Raw genomic sequence first — 14,510 nt, 5'->3', positions numbered from 1 at the left:
GCGGTAGGCTACGTCTGTCTGAGGAGTTTAGAAGTGACATTTTGGGAGGACAAATTTACAGCATCACCTGGTTTTGTGTTAAGAGTGTCCCCCCACCCCCTCCATACCTCATGGAAATGAACAGTTGGGCCTTCTAACCTACAAACCTAGAACTACTTTTTGTTGTTGTTGTTGTTTTTCGAGACAGCGTTTCTCTGTGTAGCCTTGGCCGTCCTGGACTCACTTTGTAGACCAGGCTGGCCTCGAACTCACAGCGATCCGCCTGCCTCTGCCTCCCGAGTGTTGGGATTGAAGGCGTGCGCCACCACGCCCGGCCCACTACTTTATTTAAAGAAAGACCCAGTTAGTCCCCCACTTCTGCCATTTAAGTATTTGGGCATTGCGGCAGGAACAGCCTTGCGAGTTTATCATCAACAATGGCTACATAGTGAGTTTGAGGCCAGCCTAGGCTACAGTGTGAAGTTCTACACCCCCACCCCAAAGTAGCAGTTAAGAAAGAAGAGGCTCACCTCTCTGGCTGAGGTGATTGGGCGATAGTGGCCCACGCCTTTAATCCCAGCACTCAGGAGGCAGAGGCAGGAGAATCTCTTGTGAGTTCAAGGCCAACCTGGTCTACAAAGTTAAGTCCGGGACAGTCAAGACTACTTAGAGAAACTCAATCTCCAAAACAAAAACAACAAAGAAAGAGAAGCTTTGCTACTTAGTGATAACCGACTTGAAAGTTTACACATCATAGATAGCAGCTGTTTAACTGAGCTACATCCCCAGCTCCTATTTGGCCTTTGAGAGTTACTGGTTGGGGGACTATTTGTTTATTTTGGCTTGTGTCTTTATTTCTGGGGACAGGGTCCCATAATGCAGCCCCGGCTGGCCTGAAATTCTATATGTAGACCAGGCAAGACACTGAACTAGGAGCAGTCCTCCTGCCTCAGCCTCTCAGATGCTGGGATTGTTGGGTGTGGGCTTTGGCTGTCTTTCTTTTGGTATGTGTGTTCACAGTGTTTGTGTACGGAGGCCAGAGGCTAGCTAGTGTTGGGTAGCTTCTTCAGTTTCTTACTAGCCTTGGTATGTGAGACAGGTTCTTTGAACCTGGAGCTAGGTTTGGCTAGATTCGATAGAAGGCTAGCAAGCTACAGGGATCCTCCCAGTCTCTGCCTCCAAGTGCTGGGGTTAAAGACACAGCACACTTAAAAAAAAAATGTGAGTACTGGGGATCTGAACTCGGGTTCTCAGGCTTGTGTGGCAAGTACTTTCTATCACCCCAGCCCTGCTTTTTTTGTTTTTGATGAAACAAAGTTGGAGTTTATTAAGAAAGAGTTTTATAGCTGGGTGTGGTGGTACACTCCTATAATCCCTGCACTCGGGGGAAAGCAGAGGCAGGCACCATGAGTTCAGTTCTACAAAGAGAGTCCAGGACAGCCAAAGCTGTCTCCAAACAAACAGACAAACAAACAAAAAAAGAATTTCATAATGGTGTGTGGTAGGATGTAGCACTGAAGATCAGAACACAGGCCAACCTTGTCACGTGTGGACAGTGGACGAAGGGACCAGGAATACCTCCCCAAAGTGTCTTGAAGGATGTGTAGCAGTTCAGACCAACAAACTGAAGTAGCAATTTTGGAGGCAGGTGAGTGTGTTTGTGTGTTGGGGGAGCAGGGACCAGAGGAGGCCATCCAACTACATGGTGCGGGTATTGAAGGGATGTAGATGACAGAGATACCACATGGGGCTTTTCTGTGCTGGTGACATGGCCAGGGAAGGGCATGAAGCAAGGTCGTCATGTGGTTAAGATAAATTCTGAGCAGCTACACACATGCGCGCACACACACACGCACGCTGCTGCTGCTGTGTAGTTGGAGGCAGTTGTAGTTGTGGGCTAGGAACTGTCTCTCATGGCTGTCTTTTCTGGCCATTAAGTGTTTGAGTTGAATTGCGTGCTCCTTTACTAAGACCAGCTCCCTCACAAATTCCCAATAACAGGAAATGTACTTTTATGTGTCCACTCTCAATTCTTTGGGTGTTTATAGATTTCATGTGTACTTGCTGACTACACAGGAGTAACCCATGGACTTCTCCCACTCTTGGCTAGATACTGTGTTCTTCTAGATTCTGGCACTCATTTTTACTGGCTGTGAGATAAGCATCCCTGGCAGAGATGTCTGTGCAGTTGCCCATGTGTCAGTAGAGATGCTCCTCAGTGGCTTTCTTAGCTTGATAGTAAAGTTAACCCACTGAAAATGAGAGTTTCATGGAAAAGTCCAAACATTTGAAAATCTTGCCTGATGCTTACTTCTAGCATATGACACTGTAAGAAGTAGCATGTACAGGGGAAATGACTGTTGACTTCTACCACATTGATTATTATTATTTTCTTTTTTGTTTTTTGGGTTTTTTCTTTTCTTTTTTTTTTTAAAGATTTACTTATTATTATGTATACAGTGCTCTGCCTGCATGTACACCTGCACACCAGATCTCACTATAGATGGTTGTGAGCCACCATGTGGTTGCTGGGGATTGAACTCAGGACCTTTGGAAGAGCAGCCAAGTGCTCTTAACCTCTGGGCCATCTCTCCAGCCCTTTTGGTTTTTTTTTCGAGACAGGGTCTCTCTGTGTAGCCTTGGCTGTTCTGGACTCACTTTGTAGACCAGGCTGGCCTCGAACTCACAGACATCCATCTACCTCTGCCTCAGAGTCCTGGAATTAAAGGTGTGCATCACCACACCCAGCTCATATTGATTATTATTTAACTGGTATTTGTAATGTTTGAATACATTTCCTCAAATGCTTTAAGAATAGGCTGTGCTCCAACACACCTGGAGTCCTAGCTGCTCAGGAGGCTGAAACAGAGGACTGACTGCCAATGCAGGCCCACCTGGGCAACTTAGTGACTGTCAGAATAGCAGGAGAAGGTCTGGGGCATCACTCAATGGTAGGCCACTTGCCTCACATGCTGGAGACTTTTGGGGGGAGGGGAAGGTTCGAGACAGGGTCTCTCTGTGTAGCCTTGGCTGTCTGTAGACCAGGCTGGCCTCGAACTCAAAGTGATCCACCTGTGTCTGCCTCCTGAGTGCTGGGATTAAAGGTGTGCACCACCACGCCTGGGCACATGCTGCAGACTTTGAAGGCTACATTTATTTATTTTTTTCATGTGTACTATGTGTATTTGTATGTGGGTGCGAGTATGTACACATGAGGTACCTTTAGAGATCAGAGGAGGGTGTTGGATTCCCTGATGTGGTTCTGGGAATTAAACTTGGGTCCTCTGCAAAAGCAGTGCATGCTCTTAACCCCTGAGCTGTCTCTCCAGCCCCACCATTCCTGTTCTCAGAGACTTCTGTTCTTAATGAAGCTCTTCTACAGGGGTAGGAAGTATACTTTGATTGTATAGGAAAATGCTTTTTCCTTGTGTTTGGTAGCATATTTACAGGCTTACAGTCATCAGGACAACCAATAATTGTGCTTATGATCAGTTAATTAGATGTAGCAGAAGCCATAAATTATCATCAGAGGGCTAAGTGTTGCTCATTCTGAGTAGGAACCATAGAATATACTCAGTGAGCTGTAGGTCTCAGCCTGGCTTCCTTTTGCAGGGTAAGTGGAACATGTGTTGTGCAAGTGCTGTGCCACAGAATTTGCTTCCCTGCCCTGAGTCACAAGCTTTTTATTTCCCCCCAAATGATAGGGAGGAGATTGTTAAAGGGTCTGGAGCAGGGGTGTAGCCAGCGCCTTGAGGGCTTTAGCCTTAGGGGATGGTGGGATCCTCTGTGTCAGACACAGGACAAATAAGATGGAACTCAGGGAATCTTGTTTTGTTTGTTTGTCTGGTTGTTTGAGACAGGCTCCAGGCTGGCTGGCCTCAAACTCACAGAGATCTGCCTGCCTCTGCCTCAGTGGGATTAGAGGTATGTGCTACCATACCTGGCTCTTAAAAAAAAAAAGTTTTAAAAAATGTAAGTGTAAAAAAAAAAATGTAAGTGTAATGCACTTCACGTGATGTTTTCATACACGTCTCATATTTTGCTCATAATTTGGGGAACTTTTACATAGGATATATTTATAATTTTCTATGAGCTTTCAAGATAAAAATATATAATAACAGTATTTTATTTTTATAGTTCCTCTATAATAATGTATAGAATTTTCTAATTTTAGGCATATTGTTTGCTAAAGCAGTTTTTTTTTTTTTCTTTAGATGGCACTTTGGAGCACATTTAAAAGATGCTTTTAAAGACTGAGCTCAGAGTGTTTATTAATGGATGAAAACCTCTCTGTATTATGCTATAATTTCCCTGAATCGGCCATATCTCTCGTACCACATCTTGTTGCAGGAAGGATTCTTAATGACTTGTACAGACTTGCCCAGCCTGCCGCTGGTAACTTACCAAGCGCCATGAGTGGCTGAGCCATTCTGAGTAGATGGAGAGTAGGTGGGATCCAGGACCAGCTCTGTCCCAAGTGCCTGGGCTGCAGTCTCAAGCGTCTGTTGAGAGCTACAGGGGTGGCTTTGCTGGTCAGTAGTCAGTTGAGAGAGGAACATAAGGGTTTAGTGACTTTGAAAGTGAATCAGAGAAACTCCTCAGCTTCGTCCTTTAACTTCCAAAGGCTGTTGAGAAAGGCCGTGTGTGCGTGGAGTTACTCCTAAGCTTGTGATCCAAGAGCTTCCATCTTACAGTTCAATAAGGGTCTCTTTTAGGTGGTCCACATAAGAGTGTACTGTCATCGGAGACCCTCAGAACTATTCTGTTTTTCTGGATTTTGCTTTGATTGTGTGCTGTTTTGCTTTGAATAGATCTATTTTGTGTTGTTGGGCAGTCAGTCATGTGTGTTATCCTCTGTGTGTGTGGGGGTGTGCGTGTGCCCGTGCGCTAGATGGAAAAGGCTGACACGAATGAGATGGGCTGAAAGGATAACAAGCAGGTTTTGAGATACTGGCATCAGCACAGAGCATTGGCTTTGAGAAGCCCACACAGGCTTTATGTTGAAGGTGGGAACAGATCCACTTCCCTCAGGTACGTAGCCCGCGAGTCACTGTGCTTTACCTACTGTAAAGTTACTCTTTCAGCAATAATTGTTAGGATTTCTAGAGTGCTAGCATGGTTGGCATGGCCAGGAGACTGTTTTGTTTTGTTTTTTTAAGGATTTATTATAATAAATCTATTTATTATAATAAATTATAAAAAGTGTTGTGCCTGCATGCCAGAGCCAGAAGGGGACACCAGATCTCATTATAGATGGTTGTGACCTACCATGTGGGTGCTGGGCATTGAACTCAGGACCTTTGGAAGAGCAGCCAGTGCCCTTAACCTCTGAGCCATCTCTCTAGCTCTGCAAAGACTTTTTCTTTTTCTTTTTTGCTTTTTCAAGACAGGGTCTCTCTGTGTAGCCTTGGTTGGCCTCGAACTCACAGAGGTCCTCCTGCCTCTGCCTCCCGAGTGCTGGGATTAAAGGTGTGCGCCACCACACCCAGCTTCAGGAAACTGTTCTTATGTATCCTTAGTAAACAGTATGTGGTATCACCTTTGCCTAAATATAGTTGTGTAATGTTGTGGCTCCTTAATTGCATTTCCATCAAGCTTTTGACATTGTTTTTTAAGTGTGCCCTGAGGAATGGTTGGACCAGTGACCAAAGTTTTGACTACAATAAGGATAATGCAAATGAGAATTATAAAAACAGAGACAGAATTGAAGTCTAGTGAGGTAGATTGACTAGAATTCACCTCAGGGCCTGGTGTGCAGTGCAGTGATGCCGTGGTTTCAGACTGTGCACAGGCCTCCGCCTCCACCCTCAGCAGTGCATTAAAGAAAAGAGAGACAGAAAAACTCCAAAGTTCTTTATAGTTAATGTCTTGAGATAATATGCTTGGCTTCTATGTAGCACGTTAATTATGTTTCAGTCTAGGAAGATTTGTTAGCCATTGAGGTTGGAACCTAGTGTGGCAAGTGCGTGGAGTTCATGGAGGGTTTCAGGTTCTGTCCAGTTATGGATGCATCACTTCCATACTATGGAACGGAGTCGGGTGGCAGTGTGCTTTCATGCCCACTGCTAACCACTTATCTTCTACAGGACTTCACTATGTTGTTACCATCCCCACAAAATAGAATGTCTGTCAACATGAAATAGCAGTTTAGCCATATATATTTTGTATGTTTTGTGGTGCTGGGAGTCAAGCCCAGTACTTTGCACTTTTTTTTTTTTTTTTGTTTTTTCGAGACAGGGTTTCTCTGTGTAGCCTTGGCCATCCTGGACTCACTTTGTAGACCAGGCTGGCTTCGAACTCACAGCGATCCGCCTGCCTCTGCCTCCCGAGTGCTGGGATTAAAGGCGTGCGCCACCACGCCCGGCCGTACTTTGCACTTTTTAGGCAAGTGCTTAACTCTTTTTTTTTTTTTTTTTTTTTTTGGTTTTTCGAGACAGGGTTTCTCTGTGTAGCCTTGGTCATCCTAGACTCACTTTGTAGACCAGGCTGGCCTCGAACTCACAGCGATCCACCTGCCTCTGCCTCCCGAGTGCTGGGATTAAAGGCGTGCGCCACCACGCCCGGCTGTGCTTAACTCTTTGCCACATCCCCAGACGCATGCTTGTGTGTGCATACACATGCCACACACACATACTTACTCAATTTTTCTCTCTAATTTATTTTTAAAAATAATTTTATTTATGGGTGTGTTTGCCTACATGTATGTTCATGCAATGCCTGAGGAGGCCAGAAGATACTGGATCCTCTGGAGCTGGAATTACAGGTAGTTCTTTTTTTTTTTTAATTAATTTATTTAGTTTTTAATTTATGTGCATTGATGTGAGGGTGTCAGATGCCACGTGGGTGCTGGGAATTCCTTTGGAAGACTAGACAGTGCTCTTAATCACCAAGCCATCTCTCTAGATCCCTATAGGCAGTTCTTAACCGCCATTTGAGTGGTGGGAACAGAACCCTGGTCCTCTGTAAGAGTATCAAGTGCTCTTAACCACTAAGCCATCTCATCAGCACCCTCTGATAACTTCTTTAAAAAATAACTTTATTAGTAGTATGTGTGTGTACTTGTGGCTTGTGTGATTGTGGGTTCCAGGAGTTGAACTGAGGTTATCAGACTTATATTGCAAATGCCTTTACCTGATGAGCTATCTCATTAACCTCTAATAGCTTCTTATATATTCTTTGTTTGTTTCTTGACATAGGGTTTTGCTAGCTAGTTCAAGCTGCTCTTGAACTTGCACTTTTCCTGCCTTACCTTCCCGAGTGTTCACTTATAGGCGTGGTGGCCTTCTTTCCTTTTTCCCTCCTTTTCTTTTTTCTGAGACAGGGTCTTATGTATCACACCCTCCTCCTCATTATATGGACGAGGATGACTTTGAACTCCTGGTCCTCAGCCTCCACCTGGGTATTAATATCAGGCATATGTCACCATATGTAGTTGATGTGGTCCTGTGGCTGGAGCCATGGGCATCCTCCATGCTAGGCAGGCACTCATGAACTGCTCCTTCCCCAGCCCCAAGCTTGGATTTTTATCTTCCTAAGTTTCCCTCTGTCTCCTCCATCAGCCTATTCTAGGTTCTCTGCCTTTTGCTGGAGTCACCTCCTCATCACACTGTCTGTCATTTTCCAGGATCTAGACCCTTAATGAGAAGTCCTTCAGCAACTTTCTGTTGCAAACATGATGGAGCCTTTAAACACTGGTATTTCACAGTTTCTAGCTTTCTAGTTCTTAGTAGGAGGTTGGCACCGGCTTCTGTCATACTCAGAAAAGGGCATCTCAGCCTGGAGAGATGGCTTAGCCTTTATGAGGACTTGGGTTCAATTCCCAGCACCCACATGGTGGCTTACAACCACCTGTAACCCCAATTCTGAGAGCCTGTTTTCTTCTGGCCTCTGTGGGCATCAGGTACATACGTTGTACATATGTACATGCAGACAAAACACCCATATGAATCAAACAAAAATAACTGATAAAGAAAAGGACGTCCCCTCCTGGGGTCAGGAGGAGAGATGAGTGGCCTCACACTGTGGTGGTGCTTTCTTTGTAACTGTGGTTTCCAAGGTGGTTCCCATTAGCATTGCTTAGGACGTGGATAAACTCAGACTTTGTGACTCAGGAGCATATGAGAAAAGGTGAAATGGCTAGAGCAGAACTAAGTCAGATAGAACTGGAAACAACCCTGCTGTGGTGGAGATGGTTTATATATTACAAAGTGCTGCTACTCGGGTGGAGCCAAGTCTGTGTGCTCAGTACTTAGAGAGTAACTGCCATGTGAGTGCTGGCTGCTTCTCCACAAAGAGAGGACAGTAGGCTAGCACATTTGAATGTTCACTGCTTTTCTGGAAGAGAGGAAGGCAGTAGGCTAGCACAGCTGGGTTATTGTGAACATGCTCGGATTAGAGCCCCAGCTTTGCTCAAGTGACAGATGTGGCTGAGCAGAGCAGAGGACAGCTGCCTGGAAGTCCTGAGGAATGCTGCTCCGCTGGCTCAGCTCACTCCCTAAATTGTGTCCCGTGAGCTTGATTATCTTTTGGGACTTACTTGGACAGAATAGTGTTTACATTGTTTTGTAACAGCTAACATGGAAACTCTGACGTCAGTTGTCTACATGAAAGATTGCTTTTAGAAGTGATGTGTATCATGAGGGGGAGCTGGTAAAACCTGTATACAGATTGAAATGCCATGTCTTTGTGTGGTGGTGCCCTCATTACATAAAGGAAGGCTAAAAGATAATTCGAGGAGGGGTGGGGATGGATGGGGTTTTGGAAGGAGTCGCGACAGCAGCTTCGCACACCTTTAATCTCAGCGCTTGGTAGGCGGAGGCAAGTGGATCTCTTGAGTTCCAGGCCAGCCAGGGCTACACAGAGAAACCCCATCTTGAAAAACCAAAAAGGGAAAATTTAGAGAAATAGACTATAGATACAGGAACAAAAATATCTGGTTAATTTATTTGAAAAATAATGTATGCATGATAACAAATATCAATAACATTTGTTAATCAGGTGCTGAAAAAATGGCTCAGTGATTAAGAGTGAGTACTGCTGTTACATAGAACCTGTGGCACTCATGTTGGTGCCACACAACTACCTGTAGCTCCAGCTCCCTGGGACCTAGTACCCTTTTCTGGCTTCCTTGAGCACCTGCACTCACATGTGCACAGGATGCCCCCCACGCCCACACACATATCACATAGTTAAAAATAAAATCCTTAAAAAAAATCCTTAAAGACCAGTATCAATACCAACAGTTAACTGTTGTTTGGCAAAAATTAAAGTTTTCTAATGCTGCTTATGAGACCGTGGGAACTCGGTTCCCTTATCCCGTGAGTGGGATGGCAGACAGACACTGCCTTTTCAAAATGTTAGGTACATGCCCTAGGACTTTCCCCTTGTGTTTTGAGAAGGCTGCTGTGAGTTTGCAAAGAGCCTGCCCATGTACTTGTCCTGAACAGATGCCAACCAATCTCAGGCTTTTTATTAATATTATCTCTCTAGATAATAAAATACCCCACTGTGACATGTAAATCTTATTTTCCATTCTCTTTTTGCCTATCTATTTTGGTCACAGGTGAGGCCTTTTTAAAACTAGATGGACAGTTAAATTTGTGTATTCAAATTTCACTTCCTTCTTGATTTTCTTGTAGCTTCTAGGTATAGAAGTTTCATAAATATGTAATGTTAGTCCTTTCATCCTCTGTCTCTCTTGAAAGTTTTTAAGGTGTTCCAGGTATGATGGTGGACCTCTGTAGTCCCATCAGTGGAGACTGAGTTAGGACTGTAGGCCAGTTTGGGGTAATTACATAGTGTGGCAAATTGGGAACTTTGTTCTCTCTTCCTTCTCATTTAAAATAAAAAGCCAAGCTGGGTGTGGTGATGCATGTCTTTAATCCCAGCACTCGGGAGGCAGAGGCAGGAGGTTTCATTGTGAGTTTGAGGCCAGCCTGGTCTACAAAGTGAGTCTAGGACAGCCAAGGCTAACACAGAGACCCTGTCTTCAAAAACCAAAAACCAAACCAAAACAAAGCAAAACAAAAACAAAAAAACAAACAAAAAACCCCACAAAAAACAAAGAACAAAAGCCAGATGTGCACATCTTGAATCCCAGCAGAGGCAGGTGGATCCCTCTGAGCTCATTAATTATGTGTGTTTGTGCATACGTGCAGGTACCCATGGAGCCCAGAAGAGGGCATCAGATCCCCTGAGCAGTTTGCAACCACATGTTGTGGTTCTGAGTAACCAAACTCAGGTCTTCCACAGGAGCAGCAAGCTCATAGCCACTGAGCCGTCTTTATTTCTTTTTTAAAGATTTGTTTATTTATTATGTATATAGTGTTCTGCCTGCATGTACACCTGCATGCCAGAAGAGGGCATCAGATCTCTTTATAGATGGTTATGAGCCACCATGTGGTTGCTGAGAATTGAACTCAGAACCTTTAGAAGAACAGCCAAGTACTCTTAACCCCTGAGCCATTTCTTCAGCTTCCACTGAACCTGCTTTGCAGACTCTTATTTTTACTTTTTGAGACAGGCTTTTGTGTGACCCAGTCTAGCTTGGACCTTGCTATCCTTGAGTTTTGTTTGTGTGGGTATTTTACTTGCATGTCTGTCACAACTTGAATGCAATGAGGCCAGAAGAGGGCATCATGTCCCCTGGAACTGTAGTTATAGATAGTTGTGAGCTACCACCTGTGTGCTGGCAATCGAACCTAGGCCCTCTGCAAGAGCAGCCAGTGTTCACAATCACTGAGCCATCTCTCCAGCTTCCTTAACAGGTCTTTTCAGAGCTGGGGGTGGTGGCGCACATCTTCAATCCCAGCACTAAGGAGGCAGAGGCAGGCAGATTTCTGAGGCCAGCCTGGTCTACAAAGTGAGTCCAGGACAGCCAGAGCAACCCTGTCTTGAAAAACCAACCAACCAACCAACCAAACAAACAAACAAAAAAACCCCCCGGGTCTTTTGAGTTAATTTGAAAGATGTCAGATTGCTGACCAGTTGTTCAAAACTGCTTATTTTAAACATTTTACCCCTCTTTCCGTTAATACTATTTTATGTGTTATGGTATATTAGGATTCATTTGAGAGTTTTGTGTTTTTTAGTGATTTTTCTGAGTTCATACTGTTTAACTAATATGCAGGAGAACATTCAGAAAATTAATTTAGAAAATTAAAAACTGCCCTGTTTATTGTTGCTGGTGAAATATGGAATCATTTTTCTGAGTTCTAAGAAGTCTGGAGAATTCTCTTGTCATCTGTAGTAAACTTAGAGATTTTTAAAACCTGTATCATTTTCCTAGTGTTTTATGTGTATTTTATTCAGTGTCATTGTATGTTTTACTAATTACAGCCTTAGCATTAAAGCTTTCTTTATTCCTATTTTTATTTTCTGTAGTTTAGGCTGATCTTGAACATGGAATCTTCTGTCCCAGCCTCTCAAGTGCTAGGAGTATAAATGTGTCTACATCGGCTACATAACTTTTTAATTAAAACATTTCCTAGGTGTTTTTACATATTGATAGTACTGTGAGTGAGATATTTTGTACCTCATTACACATCTTGTTATTAAAGCAGTTGTAAAAGTTCCGTAGATTTCATGTACATATAGATGGCTTGTTTCTCAAACATGTATTCATGAAATTTAGTTGTTAAGATTATTTAGCAACCAGGCATGGTGACGCACGCCTGTAGTAATCCCAGCACCTGGGGAGGCTTATGTAAAAGTGTTTCTTCCTTCAGGGTTTGAGCTATATAGTGTCCATGTTAAACATGATCCATGGAGCTTTTGCTTATTTATGGTAGTGGCCCCAGTTTCTGCCCATATGTAAAAGTATTTGTGAAATCAGTGAGTAAATACTATAAGAATATGCATGTGGGTGTGGTGGCTCACATCTATAATGCCAGCACTCCAGAGGCTTGAGGCAGGAGGATTGCTATAAATTTGATATCAATATAGGCCCCAGAGTTGGACCGTCTCTCAGAAAACCAAAGCCACAAAAAAGAAGCTGTTAACTGTCATCTGCCCTAGTTTACCTTTCTCTTGGAATGTACAGGAATGCCATTGGCAGTATAGTGTCAGTGCTTATTTTGGTCATTCAGATAGCTATGGATGATGTCTCATGCTAGTGGAGTTTTTGTTTGTTTGTTTTGTTTTTAGCAGTGCTGAGGATCTAGTCCCGGGCCCTGAGCAAATTAGGCAAATGTTCTACCACTGAGCTACACCCCAGCCCCATTTGACAGCTTCTCCTTGTATTGCTCTAACGGCTAAGGGTATGAATAGCTTCCTGTGTATTGCCTGCTGGAAATGTTAAGGACAGTGAAGGCCTGGAACATTTGCCTTTCTTTTCTTTCTTTCTTTTTTTTTTTTTTTTCGAGACAAGGTTTCTCTGTGTAGCCTTGGCCATCCTGGACTCACGTTGTAGACCAGGCTGGCCTCGAACTCACAGCGATCCGCCTGCCTCTGCCTCCCAAGTGCTGGGATTAAAGGCGTGCGCCACCACGCCCGGCCACATTTGCCTTTCTTATAAGTAACAAGTGAGCCTGCTGAAGTTGATGGAGGCAGGCAGAAGACCTGAGACTCCTATATTGGGAACAAAGGGACCCACTATTTGGGATATCAGCAGAATAGACTCTATGTCATAGTATCTTTGGCCCTCAAGACCCGTGCAGGCAGAGTCACAGCTAAGGAGTCCAAGATTAAGGAACCCAGATTTTACGACCTTATTAGTCTATTGACTGTTACAGGGAGGGACATAGTGTACTCATCTGACTGCATGGTAAACAGACTCCCAGTGTTCTGGAAAGAGCACTTTTCTCTCTTTTCTTTTTACATTTTCATTTGCTTTATGTGTATGTTTGTGGATGCACCATCATGGTGGAGGTCAGAGGACAACTTGCTGGGGTTCAATCTCTCTAGGGATTGAACTCAGAATGTCAGGCTTGGCAGCAGGCTCCTTTACCTGCTGAGTCATCCTGTCAGCCCCAGCCTATACAGGGTTGCACTAGGTAGCTCTGAATGGCATAGAACATGCTATGTAGACCAGTCTGGCCTTCAGTTCAGAGATCTGCCTGCTTCTGTCTCCCAAGTGCTGAAAGTAAAGGTGCTAGCATACCTAGCAAATAAATATATATTAAAAAAAAAAGGTGGACAGCAATGAAAGAAAGTTGTCTACCCAACTTTAACCTCTGGTTTCCACACATAAGCACATACATTTGTACCTATCTACACATTCATATGATCGCATGCATACACCATACACATATAAAATAGATAAAACTCCCACCCTACTAGTGGATGTGCCAGAGAATGCACTGAGACTTCAGACCTTCAGATATTTTCTGGGGCCACTTCATCTTGCCTCTGTATACACATATTCTGCCCCTCGGAACCAAAGCCCTACTGACCAGAGAGGTTTGGGCACAGTCTTACCCTTTGGCTGAGTAAGGTATGCAGACACAAGGCAAATCTTAGAAGGAAGTCAGGCATAACATGAAACCAGAAGCAGATCACAGATATGGGTGGATGCCGAGAAGACATCTCACCAGTCCCCCTTTTTGGAGGCAGGGTCTCTCACTGAACTTTGAGCTCAATGTTTTGGCTAGCCTGACTGGCTAGCAAGCCCCAGGGATCTCCCTGACTCTGTGCCCAAGCATTAAAGCTATAGGTACATATTTCCATTTCCAGCTTCTAGGTTGATGTTGGGGGTTAAACTCAGGTCCTCATGACTGTGCAACAGTTACTGTCTCTACTGAGCCATCCTCCCAGCCCAGTTTTTAGTCAATCTTTACAGTTGTTTTTGGATATTGCCTTTATTGTGCTATAAGTGTTCCATCATTTTAACAAAACACATGATAGAAGAATTTATAAGAAGTAAATGTAGATGTCATGACCGGCAGCAACATGATCCTCAAAGAGGTGAGAATGTAAACTTGGTTCAGGTTGACTTAGTCACTGAGGCTGTACCAACCTTTGGGAGTCTGATGCTAGGTGGTTTATTGCCAGCAAAACCTTTTCTGGTCTAATGCAATTCCTGGTGCACAAGAAGGCATAATTATAGTGAAACTCACCTCAAAGTACATCTCATTTCCTCGAAGAAGATAGGTTCTAGAGATAGGCTACCTGTATTAGCTTAAGGGCCTAGGAACCCCGGTGAACTTTGTCATACATTTAGCATGAGCTATTAGTTATCTCTGGTCCTGGTTGTGGGAATTTAGTGGAGCCACTGCCTATACAGATAATGTAAGGTTCATTTAGACTGTTAGCCACCTCTGGACCTCGTTGTGGGAGCTAGATAGGGCCTGGTCCTATAGATAATATAGATCAGTCACCAGGCTATTAATTCACCTCCAAGTTCCAGCCTTGTAGATGGAAAAACAGGTTATATGTAACAGACAGGTTGTCTCTGTGGTGGCTATACCTCTGCATTTGTACTGAGAGTGCAGAAGGGTTCTGATTTCTCTACATTCACGTTAATACCTCCAGTCTGTGGGGGTGTGCTTAAGGGGGCTTTCTGACCAGTGTGAAGCAGCGTCTTCCTGTGGTTT

Source organism: Acomys russatus, chromosome 19, assembly GCF_903995435.1.
Source record: "Acomys russatus chromosome 19, mAcoRus1.1, whole genome shotgun sequence".
NCBI classification, from domain to species: Eukaryota; Metazoa; Chordata; class Mammalia; order Rodentia; family Muridae; genus Acomys; species Acomys russatus.
This window is presented reverse-complemented; position numbering follows the sequence as displayed.